This window comes from Eschrichtius robustus, chromosome 12 (genome assembly GCF_028021215.1).
Source record: "Eschrichtius robustus isolate mEscRob2 chromosome 12, mEscRob2.pri, whole genome shotgun sequence".
NCBI lineage: Eukaryota > Metazoa > Chordata > Mammalia > Artiodactyla > Eschrichtiidae > Eschrichtius > Eschrichtius robustus.
The window spans coordinates 103,343,030-103,366,119 of NC_090835.1; positions in this window are offsets into that span (position 1 = coordinate 103,343,030).

Sequence of the window (23,090 nt, forward strand, 5' to 3'; positions counted from 1 at the left end):
GAGGGGTGCGGCCGCCGCGCCTCCCCGCCCCATCGGGTGTCACCGACGCGCACCGGCCGCCCCTCCCCACCTGCACCACCGGCCCGCGGCTCCGCCCTCCGCGCCGGGGCCTGAGTAACACGCGAGGGGCGGAGGCCCGGGACCCGCGCGCCCGCAGCGCGCGGCCGGCCGAAGGGTGGACCGCAGGGGCGTGCGCTCCGCGCGTCGCTGCAGGAGCGGGGAAAGCAGGGCCCCCGCTTTTGAGGATTTCTACAGCCCCCGGGCGGAAATAGGCTAAAAAATAAGAGTCATTCGATTGGACAGTTACTTACTAAACTTTTACTTCTGCGTATCCCTGAAAACGGTGCCAGCCAAGCTCTGGCTAGAAACAGTTGAGGAGAGAATGCTTAGGTGAGGAGGGTTTGTTCGGAGACTTTTTTTCGAATTTTCTTTTATTCCGGTAATTCAGAAAATTGCCTCAGAAGTCTGTTTTCCAACGTGTAAAACGATTTTTACCCAGAACCACCGCTTTCTGGAGAAGTCTTCACTGGAAATAACTAATCTCTTTAGCATGAAGATAAAGAGGAATCCACTGCAGTCAGTTTCCACAGGGTAACAGGAAACTGTAAATTGCAGTGTCTTTTATTTTGCCTGGTGATGGTCAGTCATTTTAAACGAGAAATGGCAAAAACTTCGACCCCGGACCGCTTCCAAATTTTATTAAAAAACCTTGGGACCACTCCTCTCTTGCGTGCCCCTGAGCACCTTCTCCCCGGACCCATCCCTTTTGAAGCAGCTTTTCCCACAAGTCAGTGGTGGTGGCCTTCCTGGGACTTCAGTCTACCTGAGAGCAGCAGAGAACCCTGAGCAGAGATCATCTACTGGGTACAGCTGAGTAACTCAGAGCCAGAACATTCCAGCCACCTGATCTAGGGCCCCTCCCAATTAGTGGCTGCGTGCGAACAACACCGCAGCCTCTGTGACTCGGGTTTAGATCCAGAACCAGTCACAACATCCATAAAAAGCTGTTTTTATGATTTGGAGAAACTGTTCAATTACCCTTTAATAAACACCATTTAAAGATCTTTATAATAAACATTTGTCATCTCCCTAAACAATGACAGTTAACTCACCTTCTTATACTGTATACTTCTGAAATGTTTATAAACTGAAAAGAACAAAAATCAAACTATAATTGCATGTTGTAAAGGGAGTGGAGGGAGTTCTCTAAAAGGTCCCAGATCATAGCACCCCAAGTTACACCTCAAATTTTAGGCAGAAATCTTTGACAAAATGTCCTTTTTCTCCACAATGGTCCACAGAGTTGACCAGCCTAAATCCAAGGAGTCAAAGATACCATGAGATGAAAGTTTACCACTGTTAGCACTCAATAATTCTCATCATTTTCTCAGTTTTCTCTTCTAGTAAAGGCAAATGTGATAAAGTGTTCAAATGATTTCACAAACACTGATGTATAGACAAGAATGGTGTTTCTTCTGAAATTGAATCAATGGCTGGAAGTCAGCATCAGCACAAATGGCCCAGATATTCATGGGTCGGCGGAGGGGAAGCCTTTTGGGGTGTCAGTCCAAAATATGCAAAATACTTCTATGCACCTCATTTATTCAGCAAGTAGTTATAACCTCCTATACAGAAGGACCAATGCTAGACTTTGGAATATACACAGAATGTCCTTGAAAACATTATAGTAAAACTTCAATTTTAAAAATTCAGGGATTCCTTCAGTCCAATAATGTGTAAATAGAAGGTCATACAATTGCACAGTAGAATTCTCCTTAAACACAGCACACACCTATGAGCCACCTCCCAGTGGTGGCGAAAGCTGTACTCAGCCAAGGGGTCCCTCTGAGAGCTCCCACTGGGTAGTCAGGACTCCAGCTACACACAGGCCTAAACATCACCCAGACTCCCAGAGCTGTTTACAAAACAGGGGTAGAGGTGAAGAGCACAGCCCACCGATTACACATTTCTGGCTGCCCGTTGCTTCCCCGCCTACCTTACTGCTTCCTGTTCTCCTTAAGATGTTCCCAAGAAGGCGACCGACTTCCAGCTAGCCAAACATGCCAGGTCTGGGAAGACAATGACTTTCATTTACCTTTCTCTAAGGAAGATAGGAGGATGAAATAAAAGATCGACATGACAGATGGAATCCAGACATACATGCATTCGTTGTCTAAATTGTCTCCCAAGAGGCCCCCCAGTGAAGGCTGGGGATCAGAAGACCATCCTCTGATATGCTGCAATTTACTTGGGAAGAGCTCCATCTCCTCAGGTGCTAGATGGAAATAATACTTGTCCTGCCAACTTTCCAGACCTACAGTGAGGATCAAGTGAGATAAAATATGTGAACATTCTTGGAAACATATAAAGCAATGGCACCGCTCATTAAACCAAAAGCTCTTTGCTGGGTGTGAAATTTTTAGCTCTAGTGCTTCTGTCTTTACCCCACATATGACTCAGTATAACTCCCCCTTGGAGACATTTAACATTCACTCAAGCAGTTATTAAGCATCTACTGTGTCACACAGCAGGCTCACTGCTGGTCACTCTCTGTAGGATATCTGTAGGAAAACAAATAATTGCAATATAATGTTAGGTCTGCTGTTATAAAGGTAGGTCTTCAGAGTTGTGGGGCACAGCAGAGGGGTTGAAAAGTAGCTTTTTTCTTACAACTAGGTTTCTACAGTTTAGAGTCCAACGTCTGGCAAAGTCCTTGCTAGCTGACCTAAGGTCAGCTATTTTTTCCCTGCCACTTGTAGATGCCTGCCCTTGTACTTTTAGAGACACATCACTGACAAGTCACTTTCTCTCTGGCTGAACTTAAAAATGACCTTGCAGTGAGGAAAGAGGCATCAGTTGTATCCTGAACATATTTTTTAAATGAAACAGAGCACCTTGATTTCAGTGAGATTAAGAAGAACCATTTACTTGCTCAAAATCCTATGGGAACTCTCTCCTATCTCTTTGTTGGTAAATGATAATGCTTTACCATAGAAAAGATTTACAGCCTGTGAGCTAAAATACCTGTTCTGCCTGCCAGGGAAGCAGTATTTTTTTTTCTTTTATCTTTTTTTTTTTTTTTTGGCCTCACCATGCAGCTTGCGGGATCTTAGTTCCCCGACCAGGGATCGAACCCAGGCCCCAGCAGTGAAAGCGCCGAGTTCTAACCACTGGACTGCCAGGGAATTCCCAGGGAAGTAGTATTTTAACAAATCAGAACTACAGACACTAGGACTGGAATTGTAAAAATAAATAAATATATATATTTTTTACTTTCTTATTTTTCCATTTGTATGAATAAATTAGAATCTTCCAGAAATCATAAAATCTGTGTTCTCAATATTATAAAAATAAGATTGATCTCTCCTAAAGTTGTTGAAACTATTCAAAGCTTTGAATGAAGAAAGCAGTTTCATAAACCACAGAAATTCCATTTCAGAAATGGGAAAGTGTTTGTGAAATATATACATTAGCCCAGAACTCTCTTTATTTTCCTTGGTTCAAGTGTCCCTCAGGGACAGAAGAATTTCTTTGTTTGTAGTAGTTTTTCGTTTTTGCCAGAGAACGGTGATTAACTTTTCAGAAATTGAATAGCTGATAGAAACATCTCAAATACATTTTCTGTTTCTGTACTGATGAGTTGTCCCATTGTTTTGGCACAGATAATATCCAATAAATCATGCTATCCTTTGTGGGATTTTTTTTTCTTTTTTTTAATAAATTTATTTTATTTATTTATTTTTGGCTGTGTTGGGTCTTCGCTGCTGCGCACGGGCTTTCTCTAGTTGCGGCGAGCGGGGGCCACTCTTCGTTGCAGTGCGCAGTCTTATTGCGGTGGCTTCTCATTGCGGAGCACGCGCAGGCTCTAGGAGCGCGGGCTTCAGCAGTTGCGGCACGCGGGCTCAGTTGTTGTGGCTCGCGGGCTCTAGAGCACAGGCTCAGTAGTTGTGGCGCACGAGCTTAGTTGCTCCGCGGCATGTGGGATCTTCCCGGACCAGGGCTCGAACATGTGCATTGGCAGGTGGATTCTTAACCCCTGCACCACCAGGGAAGTCCATCTTTTGTGTTTTGAGTATGTTTTTTGACTACATTTAATTGGATAGCATAGATACTGGAGATTCATCTATACTTTCCTGCCAGAACTTCTTTTTCATTAAGAGCCCAAGTTTGCAAGATAGGGAGGCTGGAAGTTAAGGGCGTGGATGATGGCATGCACAGGTATGGGCTACACAGAAGACACCTACACCCTTAGCCAAGTGACTTCTAACCCACCAAGCTAAACAATAACTCACCTTAATTTTGTTGGGCAAGCACACAGTCACTGAATAGAATACAGGAGCCAAATAAGCTAAGCTTTAAAATATACTCTCAAAGGAATTTTTTAAGCTTATGCTTGTGAGGGACTCTCATTGTGAGTAGACTGTCCTTCTACCATGTTGGGATTGGAACACGTACTCAAATTTCTACAAAGTCAGATACACATTACTGCTGGTAAACCCTGTTATTAGCCAATACCACATGGATGTATATTGTGCTAATAGCTCCATGAAGAAAATTATGAATCGCTATTCAGCCTTTACCGAAAGAATTCAAAATTTATATTCCATAAAGAATTTCAGAAACGAAAGCTGCCTTCAAGAACTTTTACACAAATTGTTTTCAAAACATTGAGAGTCTTGGAACTCCTCCTACCAATGAAACCCAGTAGCTAAAACAGATCATGGGGGGCAGACTGGTTGTGCCCTGCTGGGAGCCCCGTCCCCACCCACTGCACTTGGGCTCTGGAGCATTTCCCCGACGGAAGAGCCGTATAAACCAAAAGCCACATTTTAATAAAAGAAAACAGCGAGTCCCAGAAAGGTTAAGAAACTTCCCTGAGCTACTTAATATCTAAAATGTCAGAATTCTGTTTCCAGCCTCATGCCCTTTCCACTATGTCAGAATTCCTGTCCAATCAGGCATGAAAGAATATCTTTCTGACCAATGATTGGTATTAATTTGAAACCAAGAAACTATCTGATCAATTGTTATTTTCCTACACTAGACACATAGGATGTCTGGAAACACAGTGACTATAAAGTAATCAGCATGCTTTGCAGAAGGTACATCAAAAAAAAACTACTCTTATTATTTTTAACCATATTTCTATAGGTGAGGTGATTGTCTTTCTTGGCATCCTCAAATCACAGGGCATGTTTTTGTTTTGGTTTGGTTGTTTGTTTTGTTCTGTTTTTAATATAGCCTCCATCATTTAGAAAAAAGTGAAACTAGAGATTCATATACAAACAACATAAAGTCAGAATAGAAATGAAGCCATAAATGATCTGACATCTAACTTCGGGTAGAGTGTAGTGCAAACCAAATGTCACCTAGTGTCTGAAGTGACCATCCTTCAAAACTGTAGACATTCACAGGCAATAACAAGTTCCATACAAATACTCTTCTATACAAATGGAAGAGTAAGGTAGAAGTAAGATTGCCATTTTATCATCATGAAAGATTTATTAGATTTATTGCACATACATTGTTTCCCTGATGCAGAGAGAAGTGTCCACATAAGGGAGTTTAAAGAATAAGTTCCTGTCTTCAGTTATGTTGACATCTAAAGCAGGAGACAAAATATGAAACATAAATCAACTTGCAGTATTACAAAAACACAAAAAGTGAGCATCTAAATAGAGCAGGAGCTAGGAGAGAAAAAATGACAAAACCATCCTCAGCTTCAACTGACTCTCCTCATCTAAGGTTGCAATAGTTTAATTTTGTCAGAGACTTGGTAAGATTACAGATCAACAGGAAGAAACTCTATTCAAACTCCTCACTGTACACAGAGAAAACAGGCCATGAGAATTTGCATTTCTTGTCCAGGTCTCAGCCTGTGAGGGCAAACCTAGATTAGAGCTGAAAGTTTGCTAGCAAATCAAGTAGGAGACTTGCTTAGAAGGATGAGTCTAAAGTTGGGGTTCCCCCCCCACCGATTATAAAAGTATGTATGTTTGCTGTAGGATACTCAGAAAAGGTAGAAGGGAATGTAAGAAACAGGTAAGAAAATTTCATCTATAAGGTACCATCCAAACAAGAGCACTAACACTAAGCATTTTTTGTAGATTTCCTTCCAGTTTTTTTTTTTTTTCAATGAATTTTTCACCTAACTGATGTCAGATTCTCTATACAGATCCGTATCCAGCGTCTTAATTTAGCATTATGTCATGAGTATTTTCCAACCCCATTTAAAATGTCTTGTTAGCTTTGCTTTAAAAAATGCATACTATTTTGTTGTTTTGTTTTGTTTGTTTTTTGGGGGGGGGTTGTTTGTTTTTTTAAAAAGGCTTTGTAAAAGTGGCAAGGGGCAGATGCTGGAGGTTTCCATGCAAGCGATCCACCCCTCTTCTAGAATTTTCACATTAATGGCAAACAGCAGCCCCCTGTGGATGGGAAACAAGTGCGCCAGGGCGAGGCAGGGCTGGAGCGGGGAGCAATCCTTCATGGAAGGCAGCTACGACCATCACCAAACGGTGTTTAGGAAAACAGTCCTGCCCCAAAGGGTGCAGGCAAGTCCTTGTAGGGCCTTCCCAGCGATCCTTCCTTAGCCCTAGCTTCCCTTTAGCAAGAGTTGGGTTCAAGAAAAAGTCATGCAAAATCAAGAGGAGAGTATAGAGGATTGTTTCTTCTGCCGTAAATCAATGCCCTTGACAACAAATCTAACTTGATTTGATTTGTGCGTTTTCTTTTTTTTTAATTAATTTATTTATTTATTTATTTATTTTTGGCTGTGTTGCGTCTTCGTTTCTGTGCGAGGGCTTTCTCTAGTTGCGGCGAGCGGGGGCCACTATTCATCGCGGTGCGCGGGCCTCTCACTGTCGCGGCCTCTCTTGTTGCAGAGCACAAGCTCCAGACGCGCAGGCTCAGTAGTTGTGGCTCACGGGCCCAGCTGCTCCGCGGCATGTGGGATCCTCCCAGACCAGGGCTCGAACCCGTTCCCTGCATTGGCAGGCAGACTCTCAACCACTGCGCCACCAGGGAAGCCCCTTGTGCGTTTTCTTTTTTAATGATTTGCAAAATTTAAACTGAAACATTTAAACCTTGCTGCCATCAGCCAGAAACGTTTCACACTCAGAAAAAGTTACAGCAGAGTTCCGAAGCAGTTTCAGCAAACCCTGAAGCTGTTCTGTCTTGCGGAGGTGGGTGTGGAGAGCTACACGTCATTCTCGTTAAACCTGCCTGACGGCTCCTGGGAGTTGTAACTGCTTAGTGTTTGGCTCCAGGCAGAATCTAGGAAAGCATCTGAGTCTTTTCCCACCCAGGCACTCAGAAGAGATGTCAGCTATCATCTCTAAACAAGCTTTTACTTTTCTTTACTGAATAAGGAAAAAAAAAATTTAAGGATTTAAAACTGGAATTACTGTGTTCTTAAAACAAAAATCAGTATTCCTATTTAATGTATCCCTGAGAAAAAATGTAATACACAAAAGGAGGGTTTTTAAACCTCTTTTTTAACTACAGAAGGACTTGTCTTATAAGAGGGACTTAATATTAAATACATCTTACCATAAAAGGGGAAATCGACAGTAACACAATAATAGCAAGGGACTTTAACACCCCACTTTCACCAGTGGATAGATCAACCAAAATGAAAATAAATAAGGAAACACAAGCATTAAATGACACATTAAACAAGATGGACTTAATTGATATTTATAGGACATTCCATCCAAAAACAACAGAATACACTTTCTTCTCAAGTGCTCATGGAACATTCTCCAGGATAGATCATATCTTGGGTCACAAATCAAGCCTTGGTAAACTTAAGAAAATTGAAATTGTATTGAGTATCTTTTCCAACCACAATGCTATGAGACTAGGTATCAATAACAGGAAAAAAACTGTAAAAAATACAAACACATGGAGGCTAAACAATACACTACTAAATAACCAAGAGATCACTGAAGAAATCAAAGGGGAAATCAAAAAATACCTAGAAACAAATGACAATGAAAATACGATGACCCAAAACCTGTGGCATGTAGCAAAAGCAGTTCTAAGAAGGAAGTTTATAGCAATATAATCCTACCTCAAGAAACAAGAAAAATCTCAAATAAACAACCCAACCTTAAACCTAAAGCAATTAGAGAAAGAACAAAAAAACCCCAAAGTTAGTAGAAGGAAAGAAATCATAAAGATCAGACCAGAAATAAATGAAAAAGAAATGAAGGAAACAATAGCAAAGATCAATAAAACTAAAAGCTCGTTCTTTGAGAAGATAAACAAAATTGATAAACCGTTAGCCAGACTCATCATGAAAAAAAGGGAAAAGACTCAAATCAATAGAATTAGAAATGAAAAAGGAGAAGTAACAACTGACACTGCAGAAATACAAAGGATCATGAGAGATTACTACAAGCAACTATATGCCAATAAAATGGACAACCTGGAAGAAATGGACAAATTCTTAGAAAAGCACAACCTTCCGAGACTGAACCAGGAAGAAATAGAAAATATAAACAGACCAATCACAAGCACTGAAATTGAAACTGTGATTAAAAATATTCCAACAAACAAAAGCCCAAGACCAGGTGGCTTCACAGGCAAATTCTATCAAACATTTAGAGAAGAGCTAACACCTATCCTTCTCAAACTCTTCCAAAATATAGCAGAGGGAGGAACACTCCCAAACACATTCTACGAGGCCACCATCACCCTGATACCAAAACCAGACAAAGATGTCACAAAGAAAGAAAACTACAGGCCAATATCACTGATGAACATAGATGCAAAAATCCTCAACAAAATACTAGCAAACAGAATCCAGCAGCACATTAAAAGGATCATACACCGTGACCAAGTGGGGTTTATCCCAGGAATGCAAGGATGCTTCAATATATGCAAATCAATCAATGTGATAAACCATATTAACAAACTGAAGGATAAAAACCATATGATCATCTCAATAGATGCAGAAAAAACTTTTGACAAAATTCAACACCCATTTATGATAAAAAACTTTCCAGAAAGTAGGCATAGAGGGAACTTACCTCAACATAATAAAGGCCATACATGACAAACCCACTGCCAACATCGTTCCCAATGGTGAAAAACTGAAACCATTTCCTCTAAGATCAGGAACAAGACAAGGTTGCCCACTCTCACCACTATTATTCAACATAGTTTTGGCAGTCTTAGCCACAGCAATCAGAGAAGAAAAATAAATTAAAGGAATCCAAATCAGAAAAGAAGAAGTAAAATTGTCACTGTTTGCAGATGACATGATACTATACATAGAGAATCCTAAGGATGCTACCAGAAAACTACTAGAGCTAATCAATGAATTTGGTAAAGTAGCAGGATACAAAATTAATAAACAGAAATCTCTTGCATTCCTATACACTAATGATGAAAAATCTGAAAGAGAAATTAAGGAAACACTCCCATTTACCATTACAACAAAAAGAATAAAATACCTAGGAATAAACCTACCTAAGGAGACAAAAGACTTGTATGCAGAAAACTATAAGACACTGATGAAAGAAATTAAAGATGATACCAACAGATGGAGAGATATACCATGTTCTTGGATTGGAAGAATCAACATTGTGAAAATGACTATACTACCCAAAGCAATCTACAGATTCAATGCGATCCCTATCAAACTACCAATGGAATTTTTCACAGAACTAGAACAAAAAATTTCATAATTTGTATGGAAACACAAAAGACCCCGAATAGCCAAAGCAATCTTGAGAAAGAAAAACGGAGCTGGAGGAATCAGGCTCCCTGCCTTCAGACTATACTACAAAGCTACAGTAATCAAGACAATGTGGTAGTGGCACAAAAACAGAAATATAGATCAATGGAACAGGATAGAAAGCCCAGAGATAAACCCACACACATATGGTCACCTTATCTTTGATAAAGGAGGGAAGAATATACAATGGAGAAAAGACAGCCTCTTCAATAAGTGGTGCTGGGAAAACTGGACAGCTACATGTAAAACAATGAAATTAGAACACTCCCTAACACCATACATAAAAATAAACTCAAAATGGATTAAAGACCTAAATGTAAGGCCAAACACTATCAAACTCTTAGAGGAAGACATAGGCAGAACACTCTATGACATAAATCCCAGCAAGATCCTTTTTGACCCACCCCCTAGAGAAATGGAAATAAAAACAAAAATAAATAAATGGGACCTAATGAAACTTAAAAGCTTTTGCACAGCCAAGGAAACCATAGACAAGACGAAAAGACAACCCTCAGAATGGGAGAAAGTATTTGCAAATGAAGCAACTGACAAAGGATTAATCTCCAAAATATACAACCAACTCATGCAGCTCAATATCAAAAAAAACAAACACCCCAGTACAAAAACGGGCAGAAGACCTAAATAGACATTTCTCCAGAGAAGATATACAAATTGCCAACAAACACATGAAAGGATGCTCAACATCACTAATCATTAGAGAAATGCAAATCAAAAGTACAATGAGGTATCACCTCACACCAGTCAGAATGGCCATCATCAAAAAATCTAGAAACAATAAATGCTGGAGAGGGTGTGGAGAAAAGGGAACCCTCTTGCACTGTTGGTGGGAATGTAAATTGATACAGCCACTATGGAGAACAGTATGGAGGTTCCTTAAAAAACTAAAAATAGAACTACCATATGACCCAGCAATCCCACTACTGGGCATATACCCTGAGAAAGCCATAATTCAAAAAGAGTCATGTACCCCAATGTTCATTGCAGCACTATTTACAATAGCCAGGACATGGAAACAACCTAAGTGTCCATCGACAGATGAATGGATAAAGAAGATGTGGCACATATATACAGTGGAATATTACTCAGCCATAAAAAGAAACAAAATTGACTTAATTGTAGTGAGGTGGATGGACCTAGAGTCTGTCATACAGAGTGAAGAAAGTCAGGAAGAGAAAAACAAATACCGTATGCTAACACATGTATATGGAATCTAAAAAAAAAAAAAAATGGTTCTGAAGAACCTAGGGGCAGGACAGGAATAAAGACGCAGACATAGAGAATGGACTTGAGGACACGGGGAGGGGGAAGTGTAACCTGGGATGAAGTGAGAGAGTGGCATGGACATATATACACTATCAAATGTAAAACACATAGCTAGTGGGAAGCAGCCGCATAGCACAGGGAGATCAGCTCCGTGCTTTGTGACCACCTAGAGGGGTGGGATAGGGAATGTGGGAGGGAGACACAAGAGGGAGGGGATATGGGGATATATGTATATGTATAGCTGACTCACTTTGTTATACAGCAGAAACTAACACAACATTGTAAAGCAATTATACTCCAATAAAGATGTTAAAATAAATAAATAAATAAATAAATAAATAAGACAAAAAAATACATCTTGATCTCAGAGTTATCATTAAAGATAAATGTTTAAAAAAATGGGTGTGTAAATCTAAAATTTTTAAACATTTAAAGAAAATGGGTGTGTTTATATAGACAGAAGGCAAAATATAAAGTTAAAAAAAGGTAATTTTTAAGCCATATATATATATATATATAGTGTGGTCAGTTTTTTTATATTAGAAATTATGTGTTATAAGAGACGTACAATCTTGGGGCTTCCCTGGTGGCGCAGTGGTTGAGAGTCTGCCTGCCAATGCAGGGGACACTGGTTCGGGCCCTGGTCTGGGAGGATCCCACATGCCGCGGAGCAGCTAGGCCCGTGAGCCACAATTACTGAGCCTGCGCGTCTGTGCTCCGCAACAAGAGAGGCCGCGATAGTGAGAGGCCCGCGCACCGCGATGAATAGTGGCCCCCGCTCGCCGCCACTAGAGAAAGCCCTTGCGCAGAAACGAAGACCCAACACACCCAAAAATTAATTAATTAATTAATTAATTAATTATTTAAAAAAGTGTTGGTGTGAGAAACAAAGGTGTAATAGACATGGATTTTGTAAACTGTCAAGGTCTCTACATATGTTTGGCATTTGTTAAAAAAAAAAAAAAAAAAGACTAACAAATCTCTCCCCCTACCCACCCTCAGCCCCTGGGAACTTGTATTCTACTATATGTCTCTATAAATGTGACTATTCTAGGTACCATATATAAGTGGAATCACACAGTATTTGTTATTTTGTATTTGGCTTGTTTCACTGAGCATAATGTCTTTAAGGTTCATCCATGTTGTAGCATGTGACAGAATTTCATTCTTTTTTTTAAGGCTGAATAATATTCCACAGTATATCTACTACACATTTTGTTTATCCACTCATCAGCTGATGGACATTTGGGTTGCTTCCACCTTTTGGACATGGTGAATAATGCTGCTGTGTTGTTTTTTTTTAAGTAGTAAAATTATTATAGACTTTTCCTTTAGAACTTCCACTCCTCCCAGAGTTAATAACTGTCTTTCTTCTTTTTTTTTTTTTTTTTGCTTTTGCTTAGTTGTTGGTAATTATCATTAATTTATTCCCAAACTCATCCTGAGTTGAGTAAATATCTTCTCAACACAAACATTCCTATCAGGTATTCTATTAATTTCATCTGCTTGAAGAAATCCCTCCTGGTGGGGGGATGAGGGTGGGTGAAATGGGTGAAGGGGGTCACAGGATATAATCTTCTAGTTATAAAATAAATGAGTCATGGGGGTGGAATGCACAGCTTGGTGACTATAGTTAGTAATCCTGTACTGTATATTTGAAAGTTGCTAACAAAAACAGACATAATAGGTCAATGGAACAGAATAGACAGCCCAGAAGTAAACCCATACATTTACAGTCAACTAATCTTCGGCAAAGCAGGCAAGAATATATGATGGAGAAAAGACAGTCTCTTCAGCAAGTGGTATTGGAAAAGCTGGACAGCCTGCTATAAATCAGTGAAGTTAGAACACACGCTCATACCATGCACAAAAATAAACTCGAAGTGGTTCAAAGACTTAAATATAAGACATGACACCATAAAACTCCTAGAAGAGTTTCTAGGAGGCAAAACATTCTCTGTCATAAATCATAGCAATATTTTCTTAGATCAGTCTCTCAAGGCAAAAGAAATAAAAGCAAAAATAAACAAATGGGACCCACTCAAACTTAAAAGCTTTTGCACAGCAAAGGAAACCACAAACAGAACAAAAAGACAACCTACAGAATGGGAGAAATATTTCCAAATGATGTGACTGACAAGGGGTTAATTTCCAAAGTACACAAACAGCTTATACAACTCAATATCAAAAAACCCAAGCAACCCATTCAAAAAATGGGCAGAAGACATACAGATGGCCAACAGGCACATGAAAAGATGCTAAGCATCACTAGATATTAGAGAAATGCAAATCAAAACTGCAATGAGGTATCACCTCATACCAGTCAGAACGGCCAAAAATTTACAAACAATAAACGCTGCTGGAGAGGGTGTGGAGAAAAGGGAGCCCTCCTGCACTGTTGGTGGGAATGTAAATTGGTGCAACCACTATGGAAAACAGTATGGCGGTTCCTTAAAAAACTAAAAATAGAGTTATCTTATTATCCAGCAATCCCACTCCTGGGCATATATCCAGAAAAGAAAAACATATAATTCGAAAAGAGACATGCATGCGCCCCAGTGTTTAGCAGCACTATTTAAAATAGCCAAGACATAGAAGCAAACTAAATGTCCATCAACAGATGAGTGGATAAAGAAGATGTGGTACATATATACAATGGAATATTGCTCAGCCATAAAAAAGAATGAAATACTGCCATTTGCAGCAACTTGGATGGACCTAGAGATTATCATACTGATTAAAGTAAGTCAGAGAAAGATAAATATCATATGATATCACTTATATGTGGAATCTAAAAAATAATACAGGGACTTCCCTGGTGGCGCAGTGGTTGAGAATCTGCCTGCCAATGCAGGGGACACGGGTTCGAGCCCTGGTCTGGGAAGATCCCACATGCCACAGAGCAACTGGGCCCGTGAGCCACAATTACTGAGCCTGCGCGTCTGGAGCCTGTGCTCCGCAACAAGAGAGGCCGCAATGGTGAGAGGCCCGCGCACCGCGATGAAGAGTGGTCCCCACTTGCCACAACTAGAGAAAGCCCTCGCACAGAAACGAAGACCCAACACAGTCATAAATAAATAAATAAATAAATAAATAAATAAATAAATAAATAAATAAATAAAAGAACGTGAATTTCTTAAAAAAAAAAAAAATAATACAGGGACTTCCCTGGTGGCGCAGTGGTTAAGAATCTGCCTGCCAATGCAGCAGACACGGGTTCTATCCCTGGTCTAAGAAGATCCCACATGCCTCAGAGCAACTAAGCCCGTGTGCCACAACTACTGAGCCCACACTCTAGAGCCTGCGAGCCACAACTACTGAGACCATGTGCTTAGAGCCTGTGCTCCGCAACAAGAGAAGCCACTGCAATGAGAAGCCTGTGCACCGCAACAAAGAGTAGCCCCCGCTCGCCGCAACTAGAGAAAGCCTGCGGGTAGCAAAGAAGACCCAGGGCAGCCAAAAATAAATAAATAAATTAATTAATTAATTAAAAAGAGAGAATTTTAAAAATAAAAAAAATACAAATGAATTTATTTACAAAACTGAAACAGACTCACAGACATAGAAAAAAACTTATGGTTACCAAAGGGGGAGGGGAGGGAATAAATTAGGAGTATGGGATTAACAGATACATACTACTATATATAAAATAGATAAACAACAGGATTTACTATATAGCACAGGGAACTATATTCATTATCTTATAATAACCTATAATGAAAAAGAATCTGAAAAACACACACATATATATATAAAACTGAATCATATTGCTCTACACCTGAAACTAACACAATATTGTAAATCAACTATACTTCAATTAGAATAAAAAGGTGCTAAAAGTAAATCAAAATTCTTCATCACAAAAAAAAAATCGTTAACTAGACACAACAACCTATTGTGATCATTTCACAGTATATACAAATATTGAATCATTATGTTGTATGCCTGAAACTAATATAATGTTATATGTCAATTTTACCTCACAAAAATATTAATGTTTTTAAAAAAGATATTGCAGCCTCAAAAAGAAAGAAAGAAAGAAAGAAAGAAGGAAGGAAGGAAGAAAGAAAGAAAGAAAGAAAGAAAGAAAGAAAGAAAGAAAGAAAGAAAGAGAAAGAGACAGAGAGGGAGGGAGGGAGGAAGGAAGGAAGGAAGGAAGAAAGGGGGAAAGGGAGAAAGAAATCCTCCCTAGAATCTTCTGACTTGCTCTAATCTGAGCCCATTGCTCTCCAGACCTGCTTCTCCACTGTTGATGTGGAATTTCCCTCCATCTTCCCACTAAGGGTTCCCATTGCCTGTTGAGTGTTGGTTGGACATTGTCTTCTGTTTGTGGAGTTGCCATTGAGAGGTCAAAAGCCACTCTGGTTCTTTGTACATTTTATGAAACCTTCAGTAATCAGGATGTTCTATCATTTTTAGAACATAAAACTTGTTGGGGAGAGGGTTCAACCTAGACACCCTTCTTGCTTGGTCCCCAGTGCAGGAGAAAACAAGTATATTAGGGGTGGGAGAGAGTTCCTGTGGTAAATCAGCAGTCAGTAAACATGGCGGTTATGGGAAGAAGAGGAAAGTGGGGTTTTTTTTTTTTAAATTTAATAAATATGGTAAATGAATGAATGAATTCCCCTTAAGAGTAGGAGAAAGGAAGTCCCCTTTCTTCCCTCCCTTCCTTTCTTCCCTCCCTCTTTTCTTCCTTCCTTCCTTCCTTTCTCTCTCTCTCCCTTCCTTTCTTTCTCTTTTTCTTTCTTTCTTTCTTTTTTCTTTCTTTTTCTTTCTCTCTCTCTCCCTCCCTCCCTCCCTCCCTCCCTCCCTTCCTCCCTCCCTCTCTCTCCCTCTCTCTCTCTCTCTCTCTCTCTCTCTCTGTCATCTGTATCCCTTTCCAGAAATGGTTCCTTCATCTGGAAGAATAATTTCCCTCACAGAGAGTCAGACCTCTTTCCTGAAAATGAAACACACGCAGGCAGCCTGCTCTGGCTGCACCTCCCACGCTCCACCTGCTTCCTCCTAGTCAAGTGAAAGTGGAGTGACAAGGGGAGGTCCACCAGGCCAGCCCAGGGGACAGAAGAGGAGTGAAGAGAATCACCCTCCTCCCCTGTGCCCTTGGGCGAGCCTTATATTGTCACTCTTATTTGTGACATGGCCATGAGCTCGCAGGAAATCATTTGAAGCAAAAAACTGACAACTTATTGCACAGCTCAAAAAGGCTATGCATTGTAAAGCAGTTATACTCCAATAAAGATGTAAAAAAAAAAGAAAAGGCTATTCAATATGTTTTTCATACACCTACTGAATACTTCCTTGAAGAAGCCTAGAGATCCTTCTGACATGAGACTTTAAACCTCACAGCAATGCACAGATGTCGGTGGTGACTCTCACTCTTGCAGTAGAGCTAAAAGGACAGGGGCAACCGAAATGTCAGTCAGCTGTTACTCCCAGGAAGAGAAGCCCCCCACCATGACGGACTGCAATGCATTGTTGTTAATTAACTGGCAAAGAGATTGGGTTTAGTTTAAAAAGTGATAATGATTTGGATTCATGACACTCTAACCAATCCAGAGTTTGTCCTGATTTATTCTAGAGAAACATGCACAATACTATTATCTTTATCCCAAAATGCATTTAGAGTTCTTATTATGTACATGGCATAATTAAAAGCAGTAATATTTTATTTTACGAAATTAGGTGTTTCTTGAACTCTGAAGGTGAACTCTATAAATACTCTATTTGGGCTTCCAAGTCTCCCCGGGTGTGAAGAACAGACCTCCCCCTTGGAAAATTCAGCCTCTAACACAATGCCTGGCACATAAAAGGGCTCAGGAAATAAATTAATGAATGAGTTAATAAACAGGAGGCCTGTGGCTTCAGCAAACAAATGTATAAACACAGGCACCCTCATTCAAGGAAAATTCAGGCTCGACCCTCAGGCTGATCATCAAAAAGCCACACAGGCTAATAGTTGGTTTTACTATCGTTTTCCCCTTCCAGGTCTGGATTTCTTAGTCTTTACATCAAAAGCACAAGTAAAAAAGGAATCCTCCAAGGTTGTACATCCCTTTTGTGTGATAAGTAGTAAAATCAATTCAGGACTTCTCTGGTGGTGCAGTGGTTAAGAATCCACCTGCCAATGCAGGGGACACGGGTTCGATCCCTGGCCGGGGAAGATCCCACACGCCGCGGAGCAACTCAGCCCGTGCACCACAACTACTGAGCCTGCGCTCTAGAGCCTGCGAGCCACAACTACTGAGCCCACATGCCACAACTACTGAAGCCCACGCGCCTAGAGCCTGTGCTCCCCAACGAGAGAAGCCACCGCAATGAGAAGCCCGCGCACCGCAACGAACTAGAGAAAGCCCACGCGCAGCAACAAAGACCCAACGCAGCCAAAAATAGATAAATAAATTTAGTTTTAAAAAGTGGGGATACGCCGATCGGCCAGATAAAAGTCTAGGCTCTGCAGGTCATACGGTCATCTAGCCTGTACTTTCCTAAACGTTTTCTTCTGTGGTATCATTAAAGGCCTTATTCACCTGCTGGTAAACAATGAATACAGATTAGTGGTCATTAATCAAGGTCTTGGGTCACTTAATAGGATGGCTCAGTGGGTGGTTTCTATCGGGCCAAGCACCTCATGAGTCATCAGGGTGACCAGGTCAAGCACAGCTGCATTCCAACCACGTTCTGTCTCAGAAGGAAATGCCCCTCTCGTTCTCCACCCGCACTTACGGCTGAAGAAAGTAAAAAACGTGGGAACACAGGGGCCACATCCGTGCCTATTAGGCCTTCAGATTTGGCTGCTGCCCTCCCCCGCCCCATGAGGCCTGCCATCCAGCACCCCTCCTTCACTGGCATCAGGGTCAGGACTGTACGAGCCATTAGCTCCCAAAGCCTTCACTGCCAGCATCCGCCCTTTACCTTGTTTTCTCCAATCCCAAGAATTGGTGGAAGGGACAAGTAATTCCCATTTATGGAAAAAAAAAAAACCTCTAAAAGGCTTTTTATTATTTTTCATACTCCCAAGTAAAAGTCTTTGCAGCACTGCATGAAAAAGCAGTGAGATTTTCAAGTTAAATATATCTGCATCCCACGGGACCATCCCCAGCTCACAGAGACAGTTCCGTCTCTATCCCTAATAAGTGTCGGATTCTGCACAAGATTTCATGAATAAAAAGGAGTTCTGGTGCTTTTACAAAGTTTGACAACAGGAGTCCCAGCAGCTCGGGAGTGGCAAGAGTGGCAATGTCCAGCCACTCAGCTCTGCGAAGGCGCTCGCTGTGCTGTCCCCACACCCAGGTGCTCCCCGCCACAGCCTCTGCCAAGATGCCCAGGAGAGACAGCAGGTCAGCTCAAAAGGCAGTAGAGCTGGCCTTCTGTATCCGTGGTTCCACATCCGCAGACTAAACCAATCGCAGATCAAAAATAAAATTATTTTTTTAATTCAAGAAAGTTCCCCAGAACAAAACTTGAATTTGCCATCCAGCAACTATTTACAAAGCATTTGCTTTGTATTTACAGCTATTTACATAACATTTACATTGTATTAGGTATTAAAAGTCATCTAGAAGTTAAAAAAAAAAAGTCATCTAGAAATGATTTAAAGTACACAGGGGTGGGGGGGGATATGCGTAGGTTATATGCAAATACTACACCGCTTTACATAAGGGACTTGAGCATCTGTGGGTTTTTGGCATCTCCAGGGGTCCTGGAATGAATCTCCCTGATACCGAGCCCAAGGAGAGATCCACCAAATGTCATCCAAATCTGATCCTGCAAACGGTGATGTGAAAAAAAAAAAATCATGCAGACAAAAGGAAAAGGGGATGCAAAAGGAAAACAAGCCAAAGTGACCAACCAAGAAATGAAAGAAGACGCACCTGCAGAAATAGAGCTGCTAAGGAAAGGCCAGCCTCTGTGGAGCAGGGGAGAAAGAAGCCAAATCTGATCAACATAAAGGGAGTCTCACCAGCTGTCGTGGTGTTCCCCTTCTTGTACAATCCAGAGGAATTGTTCTGTCAACTATTTTGTAAATGCAAGATTTTAATTGTTCTAGAAATACACTTTTAAGAAGTAGGATACCCACTCTATGCCTTAAAATTTTTTTTATAAGTATAAATACATGTTTTAAGAAGTGAGTTCATCGGCTGGTTGGTTGTTTTCAGTACCACCAAAAATTAATGAAATATCAATTTAAAGGAGGCTTTGATCATAGGCTGGGGCTGGGGGGAGAGTGTGTTGGCAGTTTTTAATGTAACAAGAAGCATAGCCAAATGGCAATTTGAAGTCATAATCATGCATTTAACTTGTTGTAAACATTTTCTGTGACTTACTTTATCTCCCTGTTGTCTTTTGGTGGAATTATTTATAAAACTGTTCCCTGATCCTTGCTCTTCCTAATAGAATTGGGTGCTCTGTGTGACAACTTTGTTCTCAGTAGCCCAGCTTTTCCTAATAACACTGTTAAAGCGCTGTGAAAAATTGGAAAATTTTGAGCATGCAGTGTATATGATATTAAATGATGACCTAGTAGAATTTTAGTTAACAAGTTATCAATGTTTTAAAATCATGGTCTATATTTTTCCAGTTGTATTGAGATATAACTGAGGGATAACACTGTGTGAGTTTAAGGTGTACAATGTGGTGATTTGATACATGCATATGTATCAAAATGATTATCACAGTAGGGTTTGTTAACACCTCTATCACCTCGTATAATTGTTTGTGTGTGTGTGTGTGTGTGTGTGTGTGTGTGTGTGTGTGGTAAGAACATTGAAGATCTAGTCTCTTAACAACTTTCAAGTATATAATACAGTATTGTTAACTGTAGTCACTATGCTGTACATTACATCCCCAGAACTTATTCATCTTATAACTGGGAGTTTGTACTCTTTGACTAACATCTCCCCATTACCCCCACTCCTTAGCCCCTGGTAATCACCTCTCTGCTCTGTTTCTATAAGTCTGTTTTTTTAAGATTCCACAGATAAGTGAGATGATACAATATTTGTCTGTCTGACTTATTGCACTTAGCAGAATGCCCTCAAAGTCCTTGCAGAACCTCTTTTTAAGAACAATTTGTCTCCAAATTTTAAGCTGGAAAGTCACTAGAATAACTGTTTGGAAAAAAATTATATAGCTTTTAAATTCTTCAATACTTGCATTAAGAACTATATAGAAATTGATCATCATGCGTATATACTGATCACCAAATGAAAACCAGTAAAACATCAATTAAAGAGGAAAGAAAGTCTGAAAACACAAGGCCTGGTAGAAATCATAGGTAGAGAGCTAGGGGCTCCCGACCCAGAGAGGTTCTGAAACTTGTCTGACATCAGAGAGCAAGACATGAGTCATGACTTCAGGGTCCTTCACGCCCAGCCCAGGGTTGTGTCCATTACCCCACGTGGCCTCCTTGAGGTAACTCATCATCGTACAGTCATGCATGGCTTGCTAAGCCAAAGAGCCAAAAATGGGTTCAAATCTAGATTTTCGCATTCGCTAGATTGCCGATGGCAATGATTCCCAACCCAAACGGTGTATCAGGTCATCTGAAGGAGCTATGAAAAAAATACAGTTTCTCAGACTCCTTTTCCAGAGAGTCTGACTCATTTGTTCTCAGGTGGGGCTCAGGCATTTTAATTTTTAAAGAAACATCCTCCGGTGCAGCTAATTAGATGAAAATCAGTGCTCCATGGCTCTGGTTCTCCACCCTGGGCACCCACTGGAGTCGGGGGAGCTTTAAAAGCTACATGCCTGAGTCCCATCTTCAGAGAGGCTGATTCACCTAGTCTGAGGCTCAGCCTCAGCACGAAAGCAGGTGACTCCATCGTGTAGCCAGGGACGAGAACCAGGGCTCATGGGCTCCTTGAACCATGAAGCTCTAGTCTAAGTTATCTCCCAAGGAAGCTTTAGGGACCTGATCATTGCCATTTCTAAAATTCCAGAGCTGTCAACGTGCAATAAAGGCTTGCTGATTGACTTGTCTAAGGAGGCTCGATGTTAATGGACAGGTGAGAAGGAAAGGGCAAGCTTAAGAAATAACGAGCATTTAGTATGAAAAGGTCCCGAGGGTAGATTAGGCAGTCAGTCAAGCAAATATTACGACATTATTTTACAAACGCACAGGTGGCACTTTTGGGGGCAATAGAGGCTACTCTCCAAAGCCTGGCATCTCCTTATTTCCGAGGATATTTCGAGAGTGGAAATGAGCAAATTCTAGCTACCTTAACTAATTCCTATCACAGACAGAATCACTCTTGAGCGAGTCTAATGGAGTCCAATCCTGCCACAAGGCTCTGGAGAACAGGATAATTCATTTACCAGATGCTGTGCCCCATAGGTGAGCAACAAAGGATGTTATAATGAAGGATATGACCCACCGATGGGAATTCATACCATAGAAGAACTGTTTTCCTGAATGACTAAGAAAACTGATTTCCCCATTCAACGTTATTTAGCAAGAATGATAAGTGAACAAGTAGGCTAGCAAAGCTGTCTAGGCTGCATAATCCACATCTGGAATAAACATGGTGGGGAAGAAATTTATGAGCCTATTAACAGGACCTATCTTGGCATGGAGGGACTATGGTGATTTTTATTGTCTCCTTTATATTTTTCTATCTTTCCTAAATGTTTTATCAAGTACAAGTATTACTGGGTTTTTTTAGTATTTATTTATTTATTTTTGGCTGCATCAGTTCTTAGTTGCAGCATGCGCGATCTTCGTTGCAGCATGCAGGATCTTTCGTTGTGGCTCGTGGGCTTCTCTCTAGTTGCGGCACGGTGGCTCTCTAGTTGTGGCGCATGGGCTTAGTTGCCCCGTGGCATGTGGGATCTTAGTTGCCTGACCAGGGATTGAATCCGCGTCCCCTGCATTGGAAGGTGGATTCTCAACCACTGCACCACCAGGGAAGTCCCCTATGGTAGGTTTTTATACATTTGTTGAACAAGTGAATTTCCTCTCAAAGAAGAACGGTAGCACTTTATAACGATAACATACGTTTATTTACATGGAGCCATTTTCAAAACATGTGAGACTTGCAGCTCCAAATGGGATCCCCAGAACGGCAGAACTGACATCTCCTGGGAATTTCTTAGAAATTCAGTATCTTAGCCTCCTGCTTCCTCCCTCTGTTCCCTCCGCCTACACACACCCCACTGAATCCATTTTAATAAAATCCCCAGGCAACTCTCATGCCGTCCAACTTTGAGAAGAATTGGTCTACAGCATCGTCCCTCAACCTTGGCTGCACTTTGGAATCAATGGGGACTCCAAAATACAGATGCCTGGGTTCCAGCCCGCAAGAGTCTGATTTAATCAGTCTGAGAACCAGGATTCTTAAAAACGCCCCCAGTGTGCAGCCAGGGATAAGAACCATTTGCTCGGCATCCTTGCTTGAGAGCTTCAAAACTCCTGCAGTATTTTGTAAGCCAGTGTCTCACCTACACAGTGATTTCTCTCCTCTTCACTACTCAACCTTCCCTTATCGTATTACTTTTCCTCTTCCAAAAAATACCTCCTAGTCTCCTTTGTCAATAAATGTTTATTGAACATCTAGAATTTGCATAAACACAAAACCTGTTCTTAAACTTCCTTTGGCAGTAAATTATCTAAATGCTCTTTCTTGGGCTCGTTCTTCATGAATCCTCTTTTCTTTTTTTTAAAAATAAATTTATTTATTTATTTATTGGCTGCATTGGATCTTCATTGCTGTGCAGGGGCTTTCTCTAGCTGCGGTGAGCGGGGGCTACTCTTTGTTGCGGTGCGTGGGCTTATTGCGGGGGCTTCTCCTTGTTGTGGAGCACAAGCTCTAGGCACGTGGGCTCAATAGTTGTGGCGCGTGGGCTCAGTAGTTGTGGCTCGCGGGCTCTAGAGCGCAGGCTCAGTAGTTGTGGCACACGGGCTTAGTTGCTCTGCGGCATGTGGGATCTTCCCGGACCAGGGCTCGAACCCGTGTCCCCTGCATTGGCAGGTGGATTCTTAACCACTGCACCACCAGGGAAGTCCCTGAATCCTCTTTTCTAATTTTGTAAGCATTCATTGGTGCCACTACAACTATGGGTTATTATT